Source organism: Miscanthus floridulus, chromosome 8 (assembly GCF_019320115.1).
Source record: "Miscanthus floridulus cultivar M001 chromosome 8, ASM1932011v1, whole genome shotgun sequence".
In the NCBI taxonomy this organism is placed as follows: Eukaryota; Viridiplantae; Streptophyta; class Magnoliopsida; order Poales; family Poaceae; genus Miscanthus; species Miscanthus floridulus.
Genome location: NC_089587.1, coordinates 17,478,327 through 17,498,393, shown reverse-complemented (window position 1 = coordinate 17,498,393; position 20,067 = coordinate 17,478,327). Strand labels below are relative to the sequence as shown.

Genomic DNA, 20,067 nt, shown 5'->3' with positions numbered 1-20,067 from the left:
GTGCATAGAAGAATCCATGCATAGGAGCTATGGTACATGTGAAACTTAAGATCACACAGGGTGAGTACTTGAGTGTACTCTGTAGGACTTATCGAATATAGTAAACAACATTTGGGTAGTAGCAAGGAATGTGTATCTTTGCATAAAAGCATTTATACAGAAAGTAAAGGTGATCTATGATGTAGTAGAATTAAGCATAGCATAGGTAATCAAGTTAAGCATTAGCAAAAGGGAACTTGATCTTCCACGAGTCTTGAATTCCAATCCCAACACTAGTCCATATCTAGAAGTAGAACTTACAGCTTTCAATCTTTTATACTCTATAGAGGGGTACAAGTTAACCCCACTCGAAACAAGGGATATCGTCCATAAGACCCATCGGTACAGAAGGGATATCTTGGTGCTTCAACATTTCCCTAACCCAGCCAAGATGCCTGACGAATGGTTCGACTAGATGCTCGGTCAATGTCCCAAACATTCTCAACTGATGCCATCCCCCTTGCCAGTTTCATGGATAAGACGGTCACGATTAGTTACTAAGCTTATCACCCCCATTGGCGACAAGTGGTCTGTACAATTTTATGTTCATACTCACTACCATAGATACATGGTCCTTAATCGTTAAGCAAGCTATGTCATCCAAGAATCCCCCTCTTGCCATGACCATACCCCTTGCTGACCCATGTTCATACCTATTGGCGGTCCTTAACGACCAAATCCGACCGCCAACTAAGTCACAAAAAGAGGAAAAATAGCAATCTTAATCACATATGCATTTACTATTAACCAAGTTTCACATGTATTTGGAGAACATTATTTTGTAGGTCACAAACACAAATACATGGAATAAATCACCAAAAGGTGCTTTCCGACACTGATTTGCACAAAAGAATAAGGGAGACACCCACCAAATCAACTCAAAATGGGAAAAGCACCATGGGGCACTAATCCATCTCTAGCCCAAGGCCTGCCTCACAAAGGCGGTGGTGAGTGACTCGGTCATGGACTGGCCGCTCCCTAGGGGCGGCCGCCCCCTTCCTGGTGCACCTTAGCCATAGCTTCCTCTGGCTGTGGCATGGCTTCATGTTGAGGCAGTGCATCCTGTGCCTCCACGCCAAAGATAGATAGAATCACCACCTCTCCTTCATGTAGAAATAGAGGGGCAACCCCCCTCTACAACAACACTAGAAGACACACAACACAAGTGAGACACAATGTAGCAAGAAGAGAGAAGAGCTCCATTCATATCTTAGCTCTCTGGTTAGTCCTAGTGTAGGGAGTGAGTGAGTGGAGAAGTACCGGAGTTGTCAGCTACCTCCTCTTGTGTACTCAGGGCCCCTTGTACACTTAGCAGAAGGAATGCTGGGAATCATCGACTTCTCTCCATTTGTACCTCTACATTCTGGATACTACTTGGAGTATAAGGTTCATGTTTATCTTTGGTGGTGAGTTCTACTTTAAGTTAGTCTTGTTCATTATTTACTTGTGGGTTCATCGTTCGTCCTTGTGATGAATACTCTAGTAAAGGGCCCTGATAGAGATGGATAACCCTGATCAATGCTAGAGCAGTAGTCGATAGCGTAGACATGGTGTCTAGGCTAGAGGCTACCTTCGTTTGCCTTGTTCCCTATGGTTGAGGGGTAGGCGGCAGGTGGTGACAGCCCTATCCATCATTTGTACTCCCCACATCTAGGTTCGACGTAGGCTACAAGCCGATATCGCCTAGCAGACTAGGTGCGCTCTAGTGCCCGAAGTAAGTATATAGTGGCAAAACTATCTTAGCTTAGGATCTCTATCCTTAGAAAACCTCGCTACCCAAGCATCCTTCTTCTTATTATCATTAGGTGAACTAGATTAAGAGACTCTTATACCTCCGTTCCTCGTGGAAATATGATACCCTGAATACTCCTGGGTGAAATGCTACAACGGTAATTCTGTACGCTTGTGGATTATTTCTATATGCGTTAAGAAATACCAACAATACCATACCCAAGTAGAACAAGTGTTGATCCCTTCCCAAGGTGTTGCTTAGTAGATTATCAACCTATCATCATGCGAGTAATGAGAAACCCATCATTAGCTCGACTTCTAAGATCTAAGCATACTAAGCATGATTATTAAATAAGACATTCATGGTTGATTGGTGTGGCAATAAATGGATAAGGCTTGGCATAGGTGAATCCCTCCTAGTTCACTAGTCATATAGTAACTTAGCGATGCAATAGATAACCATAGTTCATTATGAACTTGTAAAGCATAGGGATGCATAGGGGCCTACCTTGGAGGTCATTGCTAGGCTCGATGGCTTCTTCCTCCTAAGGCTCCACCTAAAAGGGTTCTTCAGGAATCGCGTCACCTATACATGCATAATGCTTGACGAGTGAATTGCATAGAGTACATGCTCATGCTATGTGAGGGTTCTTAGTTGATTAGGCTTTAGTGACACAAGAGTGAGTGTGTAGTTATACACTAGTGGTCTAATGACTGGTAACTATCGAATAGTGCGGCGTGGATGTCGGATGGTCCGGTGGTTATTAGGACTTAGTGGGAAATTGGCTCTCTAGGACCATTGGACTATCCAAACTAGGGTTGGACCCTTTGGTACAGAGTTTGTGCTCTCGGGAACCTCTCTATGTAAAATATGATCCTATTAGAAGGCTCTATCAACTATGATGGACCATCCGTCAGATCAAGTCTGTAGGGTGTTGTGGGTTGCTAAGTGTTTAGGCTCCATCAGATACTCTGTGTGAGTGATAGATCATCAGGTATGAACTGGTTGCTCTTGGGTTTTTGGATTAAATATTAGCGAACACTCCATAATATCGATGGATGCTCCAATGTACCCAAAAAATGTGATCTAAGTTCTCTGGACACTCCTCTATCTTAGGTGTATAACTCATTAGACACCCTGGTGTAGTGACGGACACACCGGTGGGTTACAGACATGTTATGTGTAGGTGAACAGAGAGATATTCAGTACTGATGGACACTCCATTGATGATGTCAGACCCTCCGTCAATACTAATAGTGAACACTTCATAGCAACTCAAAATCCAAATCTTCACCTAGGGTGCTTGCATGTGTAAACCATCTTCAGGGTAGGCTACTAGGGTTCTATGGAGCATATCTAGCTAGTTGGTTCTAGCTACATTGGGTGCAATCTAACTCTAGGCCACAAATCGATATTTCCTAGGTTTTGGCTCCAAAAGATGCAATCCTAGGTTTAGCTTGGTTAAATCCTTATCAAGGGCTGCAAAAATAAGATACCAAGCTCTCCAAGGTGATGGAGCAGCTGGATCTCCTCCTTGGTGACTAAAAATCCTCTTCTTCTTGCCTCCTCCTCCTAGCTCCTTATGGCAAGGGTGAGAGGGCTCCTCCCCCTTCTAACCCCTACCGCTTGTGGATGATGGCCTCTAGGTGATCTCCATGGCCATCTCTTGCTGCCTCTAAGCTCCAATCCCTTCTCTTTTCTCCTCCTTTCCTTCTCCTCTTCCTTGCTCGAGTGTGGGAGAGTAGAGAGAGATGAACTAGAGAGAGAGTGGGAGTGTGAGAGTGAGTGAGTGGGCTGGTGAATGCTCTACCTTGGTGACTCCATGAATTGGATAGCTGTGGTGATGTGTGGGACCAAGTGACTCTCAAAGTGACACCTCACATTTCTGCATGGGATGATTCTATCGGACAGTCCGTCATGATGGCGGACTCTCCGGTGGTGTCGGGTTACTGACTGATAGAGTCTGAACTTGTCAGCACATGCTAATGGACTGGCGAATAGTCCGGTGGTGTTGGCGGACTCTCTATCAATCCAATAGTGAGCAATTTGAATGTAGAATTCAGTTCCTAACTATTTGATTTCAAATGCAAGGATGCTCATAATGCTGATGCTCACAAGGGTGTCAGGGCCAGGTCGTGACATTTGCATTATGAGATTGCATTGAGTGGCACTAAATGATCGAGTTGCTAGCCAGTGGTGCTTGTTACTCTTGGAGGTTGCCACCTCCTAGATGACTTGGTGGTAGTCTTCGTTGAAGCACACAAAGAAGATTGTGTAGTGCTCCAGAGATATGATTATGAGGGGTATTGTGCTCACCCCACAGGAGCCACGAAGAGCAACTCTAGTTGAGCGAGACACGAAGAGTGACAAGTGGTCCGACCGTGTCAAAGTGCTAGAGCTTGTGGTAAGCACTCCACATGGGAGAGTGTGACTTGTGGGTCACCACTAGCAAGAGAACTGGTGGTAACCTTGGAGCTTGTCTCAATGGGGACTAGCTTGGTGGCAACCAAGTGAAACCTCTAGATAAAAATTATCGTGTCATCTTTGTCTTCCCATTGGTTTGCATTCCCATTTACACAAGCATGTTTTTACATTTCATATATTCTGCTTGTGTAGTTGCTCTTGTAATTAGTTTGCTTGTGTAGCTTGCTAGTTACCTTCTTTCTTGTATAGCATAGAAGTAGCTCCCTTGCGTGACTAATTGGCTTGAGTAGCCTGTTAGTCACAATACTTAGTTTGTGTAGCTAGGTAATTTGCGCTCTCTAATTTGGCTTGTGTAGCCTTGTTATTGAGCATTGCTGGTGAGCTTAGGAGCTTTGTGCTTTTGCTTACTAGTTTGTGTAGGAGCTCCCTCGGTTGCCAAAGTACTAGTTGCATAGGTTTGTGTGACCTTGCTATTAGAATTTTTTAGGTGAGCTCTAGCTAGCCCGACACCTTTGTTAAATTTATGAGGATCTTTTTAAGGTGCTTGAGAACTTAGATGGAGGGGTGTAGTGTTGGCTAAACCGATAGATTTAATTCTGCATTTATTTTGGTTAGCTAATGTAATTATTTTTAGAAAGGACTATTCACCCCCCTCTAGTCCATCATCTCGACCCTACAAGTGGTTTCGAAGCTTGGTCTCTCATTTGTGGTCTTCATCGACCCGAGAGGATGGCGGTTTATGGGCTAGATGTTGAGTGTCCATACACTTTTGATGGCACACACTTTGCATGGTGGAATAATTGGATGACATGCAATTTTAAGTTTATTTCCCCTCAAATGTGGTGGATCGTAGATGTGGGCTTTTCTCATGCGTTGGATGAAATGAATGCAACTCAAGCACAAAAGAAATGCTTACATCTCGATTGCCAAGCTACTAATATTTTTTATCAATCTTTGAGTGACAAGATATTGTGGAGATAATGTACATGAAGACCACCCATGATATTTGGTTGTACCTCAATTTGATGTATGGGAGGGTCTCCAATGTTGATAATGATGAGACCAAAGAGGAGGCACATGAGGATGTTGAGCATAGCCACAATTCGGTGATTGTGGAAGATTACTCCACCTCATGGTCAAGTGATGATGATGATGATGATGATGATGATACTACCTCAAGTTCACTTGACAAGGTTGATGATGATGGCTCAAGTGATGTAATTGATGATTCTACTCCATGTACACTTGATAATGATGATGATGGCTATGAAAGTGATGTCTCTACAAGCTCTTCGACATCACCACATTGCTTCATGTCACAAGGTGACACCAAGGTATCTAATGCTAATGTGATTGATCTTGATTCATATGAGGAGCTTCTAGATAAATTTGGTAGCATGATCAAAGCTTTAAAAAATGAGATGGCTAAGACAAAGAAATTGAAAAAAATGAAAACTCATTTATAAAGAAAAACATGTGAACAACAAAAGCATCTACTTTATGTTACTTTTTGTTCACATGAGGAGCTAAAATTGGCTCATGAGGAACCTAGTGTTGCTCATATAACTTGGTACAAGACCATGCTTTTCTCACTAATAAGATTTCCAAGAAATTAAAACTAGTGAGAGCTCATCACAGGGGTTAAATGATCAATCACATAATGTTGCTAACCCTTGTGATGTAGGAAAGAAGCATGTATCCACCTCTTGTGATGATTTATTAGACATGCCATGTTCTTCACATTTAGATGCTTGTTCTACTTCTATGTCTTGTGAGACTAACATTTTGAAGGAGAACAATGAGCTTAAAAGAGAAGTGAAGAAATTGAGGAACAAGTTAGAGAGGTGCTACAACTCAAAAGTCACCTTTGAGCACATGTTGAAGACTCAAAGAAGCTATGATGACAAGTGTGGCCTTGGTTTCAACATGAGCATGACTAAAGGGGAGAGAAAAAGAGAAAGAAAGATGAAGAAGCAAGCTTGAGAAAAGCTATCTCATTTCATGTGCTATCGATGCTATGAAGTGGGACATCTTCATGATTCATGACCCAACATAGAGAAGCTCAAGTTGAAGAAAGAAGAACAGAGGCTAAAGCATGTCAAATGCTTCAAGTGCCGCATATGGGGTCATCTTACCTCTATATGCCCAACCAAGCAATTGGTGAAGCAACAAGTAAAGCCTCAACCAAAGCCACTAGTTGAGTAAAAAAGAAGCCCCAAGTGCATGACAAGTTCAACCATGAAGATGGTGGTAATTCGGGGATAAAGAAGAAGAAGACAAGAAGGGGTGGAAGAGCAAGGCATCCAATGCTTATTTAAGATGCCAAGATGATGAGCAAGAATCAAGAAGATAAGAAAGTCTATGCTCATATCAAGTGCTTCGAGTGTGGAGATATAGGATACTTTGCCTCAAAGTGTCCTACCAAGTTTGAGAAGAAGGCTCAAGAAATTCTCAAAAGCCAAGGCAATGAGAAGCAATACATGAGTAAGGAAGAAAGGGTTCAATCCAAGAGATTTGCTATTCATGCCGGAAGAGGGGACACATGGCTAATTCATGTCCCCTAGGTAACACTCCTAAGCCTAATGATGATTCTATGCTTAGGAAGGATGGTAATGGTATCTCTGTGGCTGCTATTGCAAAACATCCTGCTACCCATGCTAAGGCTTTGTCTAATTATGTTGCACCTAACTTGAGAGGACCCAAACTAGTTTGGGCACCATCAAAAAGTGGATGAATGTGTGTAGGTACCATGGCATTGGAGACTTGATTCAATAGAATTCTTATTGTTCATCATATTTTGAGTTAAGTATTGAAGCCTATTGCTAATCTTATCCCAATACCAAGTCAAAAGTGAGTGAAGTCCAAAGTGCTACAACATACAAGTGCTATAATTTAAGTTGTGGTGATTTATTGGATATATTTGGTGGCTAGCAAATATTTGAGTTAAATCTTGCTATGGATGATCATGAGCTAACCAATGTATATTTCTAATTGATCTTATTCATTAGGGTGCATATGAGTTGATTGAATTGGATAAATATGCATATGTTGCTTGATATGAGATGTTTGAATGGATCAATTGCTTAGTAATCAAATTTGAGTTGGTTTGAATGAATAAATTCATGAGATGAATTTTAGTAAGTGGATTGAATGGATTTATGTCTTGTGAAAGTATTCAAACAAGTTGATTTCAAGTTTGATTCACATTTGTTGAAGAATAGCTCAATGTGTTGAAATCCTAGGGTGGTGCACCGTACCCCTATGTCCGGTGCCCACATGTCCAACGGCTAGTTTGAAATGCCCTTTGAAATTCGACCATTGGGGCACCACCACCCCTTGTCCAGTGCCCGCACGTTGCTGTCTGGTGACCACGTAGAAATGTGCTACTTGGCTCCAACAACTCTATTTGGCTTGGGGGCTATAAATAGAGGTGGAGCTTGAGCTTGGCTGAGGTTGAGCACCTTGGGAATGTGTTGCCCTTGTGTGTGCTTGGTTTGAGAAGCCTCTAACTCACTTGTGCTTGCAAGAAGTGCAAATCTATTGCGAGTGAGTGATTCTAGTGCGTTGCATTGTGACATTGCATCTAGTGCCACTAGGTGATCGAGTTGCAAGCCAATGGTGCTTGTTACTCTTGGAGGTTGCCACCTCTAAGATTGCTTGGTGGTGGTCTCTGTTGAAGCACACAAAGAAGATTGTGCGGTGCTCTAGAGAAGTGATTGTGAGGGGGTATTGTGCTTACCCCGCGGGAGCCACGAAGAGCAACTCTAGTTGAACGAGACACGAAGAGTGACAAGTGGTCTAGCCGTGTCAAAGAGCTAGAGCTTGTGGTAAGCACTCCACGTGGGAGAGTGTGACTTGCAGGTCACCAGTAGCAAGAGGACTGGCGGTAACCTTAGAGCTTGTCTCAACGGGGACTAGCTTGGTGGCAACCAAGTGAAACCTCAGAATAAAAATCATCGTGTCATCTTTGTCTTTCCATTAGGTTGCATTCCCATTTACACAAGCATGTTTTTACATTTCATATATTGTGCTTGTGTAGTTGCTCTTGTAATTAGTTTGCTTGTGTAGCTTGCTAGTTACCTTCTTGCTTGTGTAGCATAGAAGTAGCTCCCTTGCATGACTAATTGGCTTGAGTAGCCTTGTTAGTCATATTACTTAGTTTGTGTAGCTAGGTAATTTGTGTTATCTAATTTGGCTTGTGTAGCCTTATTATTAAGCATTGCTGGTGAGCTTAGGAGCTTTGTGCTTTTGCTTACTAGTTTATATAGGAGCTCCCTCGGTTGCCAAAGTACTAGTTGCATAGGTTTGTGTGATTTTGCTACTAGAATTGTTTAGGTGAGCTCTAGCTAGCCCGACACTTTTGTTGCCTTATTAGGATCTTTTTAAGGTGCTTGAGAACTTAGATAGAGGGGTGTATTCTTGGCTAGACCGATAGATTTAATTCCGTATTTGTTTCGATTAGCCGACACAATTAGTTTTAGAAAGAACTATTCACCCCCTCTAGTCTGCCATCTTGACCCTACATCGATGATGATGGTACCTTCTCTAGATTGTTGGAGAAAGTTATGTTGATGTCGCTGAGGTTGATGACAAAGGTTCCTTCTCCAGATTGTTGGAGAAGGTTATGTTGATGTCGCCTAGGTCGATGAAGAACATATCTTCTTTAGACTATTGCAGAAGGTGATGTTGATGTCGTCTATGTTGATGACGAAGGTTCCTTAACTTGTTGATTGCGGAGGTCGATGATGAAGGTACCTTCTCCAGAATGTTGGAGAAGGTACATTGATGTTGTTGGGAGTCGATGATGAAGGTTCCTTAACTTGTTGATTATGGAGGTCGATGATTGTAACATCCCTGAAAAATCCAAAGAATAAAAAATGCCAACTTTCAAAAATTTTCCTAACAAACCCATGATTGGTGAGTGATCATGCTAGAAAAAACCCTATAGTTGCACAAGTAGACCCCGAATAGTGGCATGTGTGAGCATATGCATTTTAAATAAACCTTGAGTTGCTTCTTTTGGGTTTTATGTTTGCTAATAAAATTTGATCAACATTAAAATAAATAAAACTTGTGTTTGTGTGTGCACCTTTAACCTAGCCAAGCTTGGACCCATGTGAACCTATTGGACCCACCTAGGGTGGTATACATGCTTGGGATACATGTATACAAGTATAAGGACATAGGGTGGAAATTAGAAAATAGAAATTGGGTTTAGAAATAGAAAAGAGAAGAGAAGAATTAGGAAAAAGAAAAATCAAAAGCAGCCCAGCCAGCCGAGCGGCCTAGCTACCCCCTCCACCATGGCCCAGTGCCTCACCCATGCCCTCGCCCATGCCCTCGCCCACGCACAGCCAGGCCGTGACCCACTCGGCCTAGCACCGCGCCCACGCCTCACTCCCCCTCTCTCACGGCGTCGCTGACAGCGGGCCCCATGGACCCCCAGTCATTCTCCACCCCCTCCCTCTTTTGCGCCAAGGCAGAGCAATAGCGCTGTGGAGGAATCCTAGCTGCCCGCTCACCCTAGCCATCCATGCTCAGGTCGTTGGCCACACGCGCGTGCATGCACGCCACGTTCACGATCCGTGGCTTCCGTGCCCTTCCCTAGCTCACACCCGCACCGCACTGACGTCGCCACTATGGCCCGCACCATGACGCCACCCCATCCTTCCCTTGACCACCGACGTTCAAATTTGGACGCGCCAGGCCCTGGACCCTAACCTAGAGCCCTGGACCCTAACCTAGAGCCCCTATCCACCCTACATGTACCCCTCCTACCTCTCCCCGCCATCCACCACCGCGCCATGGATGCCCCACCTATAGAAGGGCTAGCCTGGTGCCCTAGCGCCCTTCCAATGCCTCGCCACCACTAGTGGCACCCCAAACAGCCCACGCTCAAGCCGCAAAGGGAGGAGAAGGAGGGAGGAGAGGAGTCGAGCTTACTGGAGTTCCACCCGTGGCCACCGTAGATGAGGATGATGCCCCGATCTGGAACAAAATCCTCGGCCGATTCCTAGTGCGTTGGATCCCTGCCTATCGCCCATGCGTTCACGAGTACCATGGCGCCACGGGGCACGTCGTAGCCGAGCACCTGACACGGGCTGCGGCACTCCCATGGCAGCAGCAATGCTCGAAGTGCCTCCTTGATGACGAGCCGAAGGTAGTGTAGGGTGCCCAAGCTGTCCTCAGTCACCGTGTCTGTTGGAGTCGAGTCACTCTAACTCTCGTTGGACGAAGGTAGAAGATGAACAGTAAACAAGATAGATATGTCGGTGGAAAACGCCTGAAACAATTTATCCAACCCTTATCCTTGGTCACAATGTATCTTTAAAGCCCAGCGTCGCACTATCGAGCAACAACCTGCTGGCCGGAACTCATTCATGCGCGTGCACATCGACACGCCTGCATAGGCCACACCTCATGCATGCACCACACGACTCACGCTCCACAGTCCGATGTCCAAGTTGACAGCCACGTCCCCTAACAAACTAATGACTATCTAGTTTTTTCACGACAACGCATCTCGTTCAACTACATGCTGCCTTACAAATACATGACTCACACGTGCTCTAATAATAGAATGTGACTGGCGTGACAAACTAAATCAAGTCATGATTATTTCCAAATAGATGTCAACGTCCTCAGAAAAAGTAACAAAAATCTTGACTTGCGCACTCAATGCTTCATCACAGAAGGGTCGGCTCGTCATCGACACGTCACACACACGACGGACTTAACCTGGCCAATGGACTCCAACACGAGTTCAAACATGCACGCCATTGATGACTCAACCTGACACACACACGCGTCATGCACGTACATGACGTGGTTTATGCTAACAATCTCCACTACGGGATACTGTGTATTTACCGAGTGTGAGTAACACTCGGCAAACTCTTTACCGAGTGCCACACTCGGTAAAGTGGACTCGGCAAACAACGACTCGGTGAAGTTATTTTACCGAGTGTCTAATATCGGCGCACTCGGAGCAGAGAGTTACCGAGTGCTACAATGACACTCGGTAAACAATTATGACTTGACGGTCATCAGCCTCCAAACTGACCGTTAACGGCGACGTTTACCGAGTGTCACTAGCAGCACTCAGTAAATAAATTAGCATTTCATGATTAAAACAATTCCGTAAATAAATTTTTTGAATAATATTTACCGAGTGTAGCTCCTAACACTCGGTAAAAGAATAACCATTTTCGTGATTAAAACAATTCCACAAATAAACTTCAGGAATAATGTTTACCGAGTGTTCCCACTCGGTAAAAGTAGTCAAATATTTCCGAGTGGGGACGTGGCACTCGGTAAAAAATGGCACACTCGGCAAAATTCACAGAATCAGAACCAATTTGGTTCTGTTCGCTGTTTTACCGAGTGCTACACTCGGTAAAACTGACAGAATCTCTGTTTTACCGAGTGCTACACTCGGTAAAACATGTCCACAGAATTTTTTGTTTGTTTGCATATCCAGTCACAATAAGCAACAAAATCACAGGAAATTATAATAACATGACAGATAGGCAATATATATCACATATATGTCCACAAATGTCACATCCACTCACAATAACCAACATATGTCGACAAGCACCATGCAAAGTCCACAAACACCATCAACATATGTCCAAAGTCCACAAAGTTCAACCAAGTCCATAGTTCAACATACAAACCCATCAAACAAGGTCGGATGGCCTGTCACATGGTCGGAGGCCTATGGAGAAACGGAGTCAAGTCTAGGTCTTGATCACCCTGCATATCATTGTTCGATCCAGCTATAGAAAGTCCCTAGAATGAGATTACACATGTGAGTTATCTGGATCAAAGCAAATTCTAAGGTCTAAGCTATGGTAGGTCAAACTAAGGTAGAAGTCGAAGGTAGCTCTATATGACACGAAAGTGAAGAGTGCATCTAAGTGACTCACAGGAGTGCCATCGCGCGGAGGTGGAGGCACCAACGGTATCATCAGCGGCGGTGGAGGCGGTGGAGGCTAGTCCATGCTCTGAGAAAAATGGGCCATGTACTCGTACCAGTCCTTGTGCGTCTGCTGGAAGGCCTCAAGCTAGGCCTGCACTCGCGCCCTCTCCTGTGCCAACTCGGCCTAGTGCGACAGCTCGAGGGCCTGAAGCTGGCTCTGTGAGGCCTGCTGTGACTCCTGTAGGGCTTCAATCTGGGCCTACAATTATTTATCACATAGTTAGAATGCAAATAAAGAACGAATAGAAAATGAATGGACAACGAATGCAACAGAACTAACCTGGAGTGCTACCACCTGGGGCTGTGAGCGTGGGTGTATGGCCGGACTCGAACTCGTGCTCTGGGCTCTAATCTGGGCAAGTGTCTGAGTGTTGGCCGTGTCTATGGTAACAGCACATCTTCAAGGTAGGTTCACTTGCACTTTTGAGTTACCCTTGGAAAAGGCTGAGGGTCAACTGATTATCGGCAGCATTGTAACGAGGGGGTGGATTATGCACGTTAGGAAGGTTGTCGGCATAGTATCTTGTTGTGAAGTATGACACCTCCTCCACAATGGATGCCTCTGCACAAGAAGCTTCAATTTTGCATTTATTTTTGCATTTTGTTCTAAGAACCTTTAGGCATCGCTCAATTGGATAGCACCAACGGGCATGCACAGGGCCCCCCATTTTGCCTCATATGGTAGGTGCAAGAGCAAATGGTGCATCGGATTGAAGAAGCCGGGGGGAAAGATCTTCTCCAACTTGCAGAGCAACACCGGGGCCATTCTTTCCATTTCTTCAATCTTGGTCCAAGATATCTCCTTAGCACATAGCTTGTGGAAGAACATGCTCAACTCTGCCATCACTCGCCAGATGTGATCAGGGAAATAGCCACGAACCATCACCAGAAGAAGGCGCTCAATCCATATGTGGTAATCATGACTCTTGAGCCCTATGATTCACATGGTACTTAAGTTCACACCCCTCCTCCAATTCGCTGCATACCCGTCAGGGAACATCAACGATTGGAACCATTGAAGAACTTCTTTCTTTTGGGCCCTCATTAGGACGAAGTCGGCCTTAGGCTTCTTCCATGACTTCCCGCGTAAGGGAGGCAACATGTTTAGCTTTGGTCTATCGCACAGCATTGCTTGATCCAATCTAGCCTTGACATTGTCCTTTGACTTTTCCTAGTCCATGATTGTGTGAAGGATCGCCTCAATGAAATTCTTTTTAGTGTGCATTACATCAATGTTATGTGGAAGAAGGAGGTCCTTAAAGTAAGGAAGCTTCCACAAGCACGACTTGTGTGTCCAGGCATGCTCTTTTCCGTATCCCATGAAGCCCCCCTTTTCATTGTCGACCACAAGACCATCTAACATCTCAAGAACCTGGGCACCTGTCATCATTTCCGGTGCAGAGTCTTCCACTATGACACCTTTTTGAAAGTTCTTCTTGTCTCTCCTGAATGGGTGGTCAAGAGGGAGGAATTGTCGATGTTTGTCAAACGAAGAAAACTTGCCCCCCTTCTCCAACCGAAAGAACTCCACGGCTGACTTGCATATCGGGCATGGCATCTTCGTGTGAACACACCAGCCACAAAATAACCCATAAGCCAGGAAGTCATGCATGGAATAATGGTACCAAATATGCATTCTGAAGTTTGTCTTTGTGAATCGGTCGTATGTCACTACCCCTTCGTCCCATGCACGGACCAAATCGTCTATCAAAGGCTCCATGTACATACTCATATTAGCCCCCGGGTGTCCTGGAATTATAAGTGACAAGAAAATATTTTGCCGTTGAAAGGTGACGCCAGGTGGGAGGTTGAGAGGGATGACGAATACGGGCCAACATGTGTATGGTGAAGAACCCATTCCATAAGGATTGAACCCATCAGTTGCCAATGCAATGCGTACATTACGAGCCTCGTCAGCTTTGTCGGTATGCTTTCGATCGAAGCTTTTCCATGATTCACCATCGGACGGATGTATCATCTTGTCAGTATATCGGCATCCAGTTTTGTGCCACGTCATCTATTTTGCGGATTCCTCGCTCATGAAAAGCCGTTGGATCCTCGGTATGAAAGGAAGGTACCTTAGGATCTTTGCGCCGACTTTTGTTTGCGTCTTCCGACCATCACCAGATTATAACTCAATGTACCTAGATGCCTTACACTTCAGATAGTACTTATCGTCAGCATGTTCTCCCTTGAATAAGATGCATCCGTTCGGACAAGCATGTATCTGCTCGTACGACATCTTGAGTGCACGAAGGATTTTATTTGACTCATACGTGTTCTTTGGCAGAACGTGATCATCTGGAAGTAGGGTGCCAACTACTGTCAACAGTTGATCGAAGGATTCTCTACTCCAGCTAAACTGGGACTTCACAGCCATTAGACGTGCAATGGCATCCAGTTTAGAAACATTGGTGCGCCCGTGAAGGGGTTGTTGTGCAGCATCCAACATGGCGTAAAACGCCTTTGTAGTTTGCTCTGGCTCCTGCTCTGCACTTCCTTCATCGAAAGCCATGTCATGGTCATTTAACATTTCTGCCACCCCAGCTTCAGAATCAAACTCCTCGATCCATTGTCTCACGACCTCTTCTCTCGCATGATGGCGTTCACCATGCATGGTCCACTGGGTATAGTTCTCTACAAATCCATTGTTGACAAGATCTTTAGTCATCTCCTCTTATGTTTTCATTGCCTTGTTCTTACACTTCCTATAGGGACACCAGGCATGTCGCCATCCGTTTGCAAATGCCTTCGTCATGAAATCATTGGCCTTCTCAATCCATTCATTTGTGTATTGACCCCTCTTCTGATAGCCCGTGTACATCCACTAACGGTCATCCATCCTAACATATAGACGATATTGTAGTTTAGAGCAATAGAGTAGTAGTGCTAGAGAAAAACCATATGAGATGATAAAGAGACATTCATGTTCTTGGTCGATTCACATAGAAGATGTTTGCTAGATTGGATGATGAGATTTTACCTAAGGTTGAAAGGCCGCTATGTCACTTGTAGATGGAGGAATACATGGAACCATTTTTTTTGTAGCCACAAACATCACTAGCAAGATTTATCGAAGATTGAGGTAGAGCATCAGCAGGTTTTGTAGCGTGTCTCAACCATATACCCGAGCACCAGCGCGCGCCTAGCAGCACAACCATGTGGCTAGCACACAAAGGGGCACTAGGTTCTGTCGCAGCACTATAGGTCACATGGCATGACACTACCACAAACAAATCACCGATGAAAAGCCCTAGTTACTAATGAATAGATTGTTCAAAGATTTTGGACAACAAGAGTGATGTATTTAGCAAGTGGAATACATGTTGATGAGATAGGTACATACTTGTTGATAGCATGAGAAACTTGGACTGGATCATGTGGAAAAAAATTAACAAAAGATTGGATAATTTCCATATATTTTGGACAAAAAGGCAACCAATATATAAACATGTATGCTTATGAAAATTATTATCGGTGTCGCAGCACTAAAGGGTAAAAACTGCCGCTTCTCCTTTGAGGAGATCGATCAGAAGACTGACGAGACGATCGCAGAGATCACGGTGAGCGCGACGCTGCCGCGGATCCCAGCCTGAAGCTGGAAGCCGCTGCCGACGGTGCTGTCGCTCGCTGGGTTAGCTGATGGCGTGACTGCATGAGAAGAGTGACGACGGTTATGTATGTCATGAACACATACAACAGAAGCAAAGGCCTCTCACAACGACTAAAGCACTACAGAGAATTGCAGTGGGAAAAAGAAGAAGGATCGGAATGACTGTTTATCCTCCCAGCCCAATTATCCAACCACGCTGAAAGGGAACTCACAGTCCGTGTGTCCTATTCACTTTCAGAAGAAAAAATGACAAACCGCCGGACTTGCTACATCCCCTATCTGACATGAATTCCACACGGGCACGACGAGCACGCAAGCAATCCCCAAAGGTCCATGGACGCCAAGCGCTCAGTCCGAGCAGCAGAAACAGCGGCCAGTGCAGGCAACGGGGGCTGTCCCGCACGGATCCATCCATTTCCATTCCATCGCATCACGGCGCCACTAGATGGAGGGGAGAGGTGGGCAACAGGGCAGGTACCTGGCGTCGACGGGAGCAGGCAGGGGTCCCTTGTCGCCACCAGTGCAGCGGGAGCACGTACGGAAGGGGAGGCCGCGGTCAGGGGAGGGGAGAGAGTGCTCGCCGTCGCCGCTGCTGCTGGGGCCCACCCCACCCCACCTCGCGGGAACGGGAGCGAAGGAGGGAGCACGGGGCGGCGTCCGCGGAGGGGATCGTCGTCCGGTGCGCCGGTGCCGCTGTCTCTCTCTCCGTCTCTCCAGTGGCGGTGGCTGTGGGGGACCGCCCGATGGCGGCGGTGGTGGAGGGGAGGAGGCGGCCGCGGTGGTGGGGAGGCGCCGGCGACAGCGGGGAGGCGCTGGCGACGGCGTGGAGGGGAGGAGGTGGCCGCGGTGGTCGGGAGGCGCCGGCGACGGCGGGGAGCGCGCGGGCGTGGGGAGGCACGGGCGCAAGTGCGGGGTACGGCGGGGAGGCGCCGGCGATGGCGGGGAGGCGCCGGCGCGGGGGACGGCGGTGGTGCGGTGGAGATGCGCGGGCGTGTGTGGTGTGTGTGTGTGTCTGTGCACGATTTGAGGGAGAAACGACTAAGTGTTGAATGCTTCTGTTTACCGAGTGCCTAGATGTACGGCACTCGGTAAACTCAAGCACCGCAGCCCAATGACATGTGGGCCTGGTACATGTTTACCGAGTGCCCAGATCTACGGCACTCGGTAAACAGAAGCATGGCAGCCCACTGTGGCAGACAGGTGGGCCGTGGCTAACCTTTACCGAGTGTTTGAGGTCACACTCGGTAAAAGTATCCATTATTTCATGCAAAACAAAAAAGAAAAAAATGCCAATTTAATCCTAAAATTCACCAAACTTTCACATGAACTATTTCATGTCATCTATTTACTATCTAAAAAATTCCAAGTTCATATCATAATGTTGAATTTCACTCTTAATAGAAATCCTACTCGTCATTGTGAATGTTTAGCGTCTCTTTGGGAGATGTACCGGTTCGGCAGCAACGAATGTAAAAATACTTCCGAAATGTTATGAAAATTTTTCTATAACATAGATGTATGCTTCAATGTTAATTCTTCCAATCTCGTGACTTATCGAGTTCGATTTTAATTATTACAATTAAATTTACACGATATGTACCTAATTTTCATAAAGAATGAAAATTTTGTGAAATATAGTAAATAAATCGAAATAAACACCATATTTTGGAATGGAGTACTAAATATCATATGTGGATAGAGGAAAAAGAATGAAGGGAAAAACAAGAAATTTGGTTGAATTTTACCGAGTGTTGCGCCAATACACTCGGTAAAAGATAGTGTTTACCGAGTGTTGTGCACTTACACTCGGTAAAACTTTATTATTATCGAGTGCAAATACTTCTACCGAGTGTGACACTCGGTAAACATTTTCGGTCTTTTTTATTTGCTATGAGCGCTTGATGGGCGGAGCTGTTGTTACCGTGATGTTTGCCGAGTGTATGCTCATAACACTCGGTAAACATGTCATGCCGTGACGCCGTTTGGCGCACGGTTGCTATCTTAGGTGACGTGGCACCTCAATACCGAGTGGCTGTTTTTACCGAGTGCGCCCCTTCAGTAAACTTGTAGTTTTACCGAGTGTCTAAAGTTACCGAGTGTGTTGACTCGGTAAAGAGGTCGACTACCGGGTGTTTATGTTTTCCAAGTGTTGGCACTCGGTAAGTACTGTTTTCCGAGTGCCCCGACTTTTGACACTCGGTAATTGTCGAGGCACTCGGTAACTACACAGCCTCCGGTAGTGCTCCCCCTAAACCATGGCATCACTGTGCGTCCCGCCACACAGGAGCATCAGTTCATCGACGGCGTTGCCAAACAACGCCTCCTCCTTCGTTGGCTTTGGGCATTCCCTCGAGAAGTGGCAGCTCACCACAGCCGAAGCACTTGTCTCCAGAGCTGTGTCGACTCTTGCTCGCGCCTGATGGGACGCTACACCTCCCATCGTCGACGGCTTTGGGACTTTACCGTGCTGCCGATGATGCGCTCCGCCACGACCGTACATGGTGCGCCATCGTCAAGGCTGCTCGGGCTCGAGTCTCCGACCTTCTCCGACGTCGACATCTTCAGCTTGCTCTGCTCTCCCTAACCATGGATCTGATGCCAATTGTTCTTCTACGAGAACATCTCGTTCAACTACATGCAGCGTCACAAATACGTGACTAACACATACTCTAATAATAGAACGTGATCTGAATGACACAAACTAAATCAAGTCATGATTATTTTCAACATTGCCTCCCCTAATCTTGACTTGCGCACTCAACGCTTCATCACAGAAGGGTCGGTTCGTCATCGACACGTCGCACACACGACGGACTCAACCTGGCCAATGGACTCCAACGCGAGCTCGAACACGCGCGCCATGGATGACTCAACCTGACACACAAGCCATGCACGTACATGACGTGGTTTTATGCTAATAGCGTCGTGGCCGGCGAGTGCCCTCTGGACCTCCTCCTGCGCCTTCCGCAAAACCGACGGGTCCGCATCATCTCGACCATCGCCCACAGCAGCGTCGTTGCCGACGTCTCGCTGCCCGCACTCAACAAATCCTGCGAAAGCAAATGCCTTTGAACGAGGGACGAATGCAATCCGTGACGATCCGGCGAGAGTCCTCGGGTAGCTGTACTTACAGAGATGACGGCTTTGATGTTGCCAGTGGTGAGAAGGTCCTGAGAATCCATGTCCTTCTGGAGCCTCAGCAGCACGTCAAGCAAGTCCTCGTCTTCGTCGACGCCTCCGGGCTCCGGCTGATCTCCTGTCCTGGTGCTCTTGGATGATATCGCCGAGGATGGCGATCATGGCGCTGCGGCGGCGCTCGATCTTGCCGGGGACGCGGCTAACGAGCATCGCGAGCCGTGACGACGGGAAGAAGTCCGGCAAGCTCAGCCCCGGGATGACCTTGAGCGCCTCCTCCAGGAACCGCAGCAACGCGTCGCGGTGCTGGCTCCGGCCACCGATGATGGCGCGCACCGTGGTGTCAGCGGTGAACGCCTTAAGCCGCTCGGTGAGGTTCACCGGCTTCCCCGCGGTCGCGACGGAGCTGAGGAGCCGGCGGGCCTCGTGCTCTCGGATGGGGCGGAAGGAGTGCACGCGGCGAGCGCTGAGGAGCTCGACGGCGCAGATCCTGCGCTGCGCAGCTGCCACCACCCCTCGCCGTAGGGCGCGAAGATGACGCCCTAGGCGCCCCGCCGGAACACGAGCTGCAGCATAGGCCCGACGGGCCGTGACACTAAGTTGACGTCGTGCGTCTTCAGGATCTCGCGCGCCGCGTCCGGGGACGAGGCGACCACGACGGGGAGCTCGCAGAAGCGCAGCAGCATTAGCGGGCCGTTGCGTCACGCCAGGTCGCGCAGGGCTCGGTGCGGTGGCGCGCCAGCGAGGTGGTCTCATCTCAGCATCCCGCGTAACAGAAAAACTGAAGGACCGAAGCGCTACCTTTCGCGTAACAGAAGAGAAGAGCGTGCGCTCACGTCCGCACCACCATCCCGCGGTGCACCCCAGCCGCACCATTCCACAGTCTGAGAAGGATGTAAGGTAGCAGAAGGCGAGGAGGAGATACCAAGGCGAGGCAGCAGAAGACGTGGAGGAAGATACAACACTTGATCTGCTTTTGAAACATTTAGATACAATACTTGCAACATACATCTGAAAACAGATGAAACGCTTAAAACTGGCGCTTACAAAAACACACGAAACGCTTGAAAAACATTACAACACATGCACAACATCTAGATAAACACACTTGCAATATATGCGTGAAATATATGCAACATC

The 20,067-nt window shown here is 46.7% G+C and overlaps 1 pseudogene; it reads right to left on the bottom strand.

Annotated features, from left to right (window-relative positions):
- Positions 1-10,134: 10,134 nt before the first annotated feature.
- Positions 10,135-19,670, bottom strand: LOC136468637 (premnaspirodiene oxygenase-like; annotated as a pseudogene).
- Between the last annotated feature and the right edge of the window lie 397 nt (positions 19,671-20,067).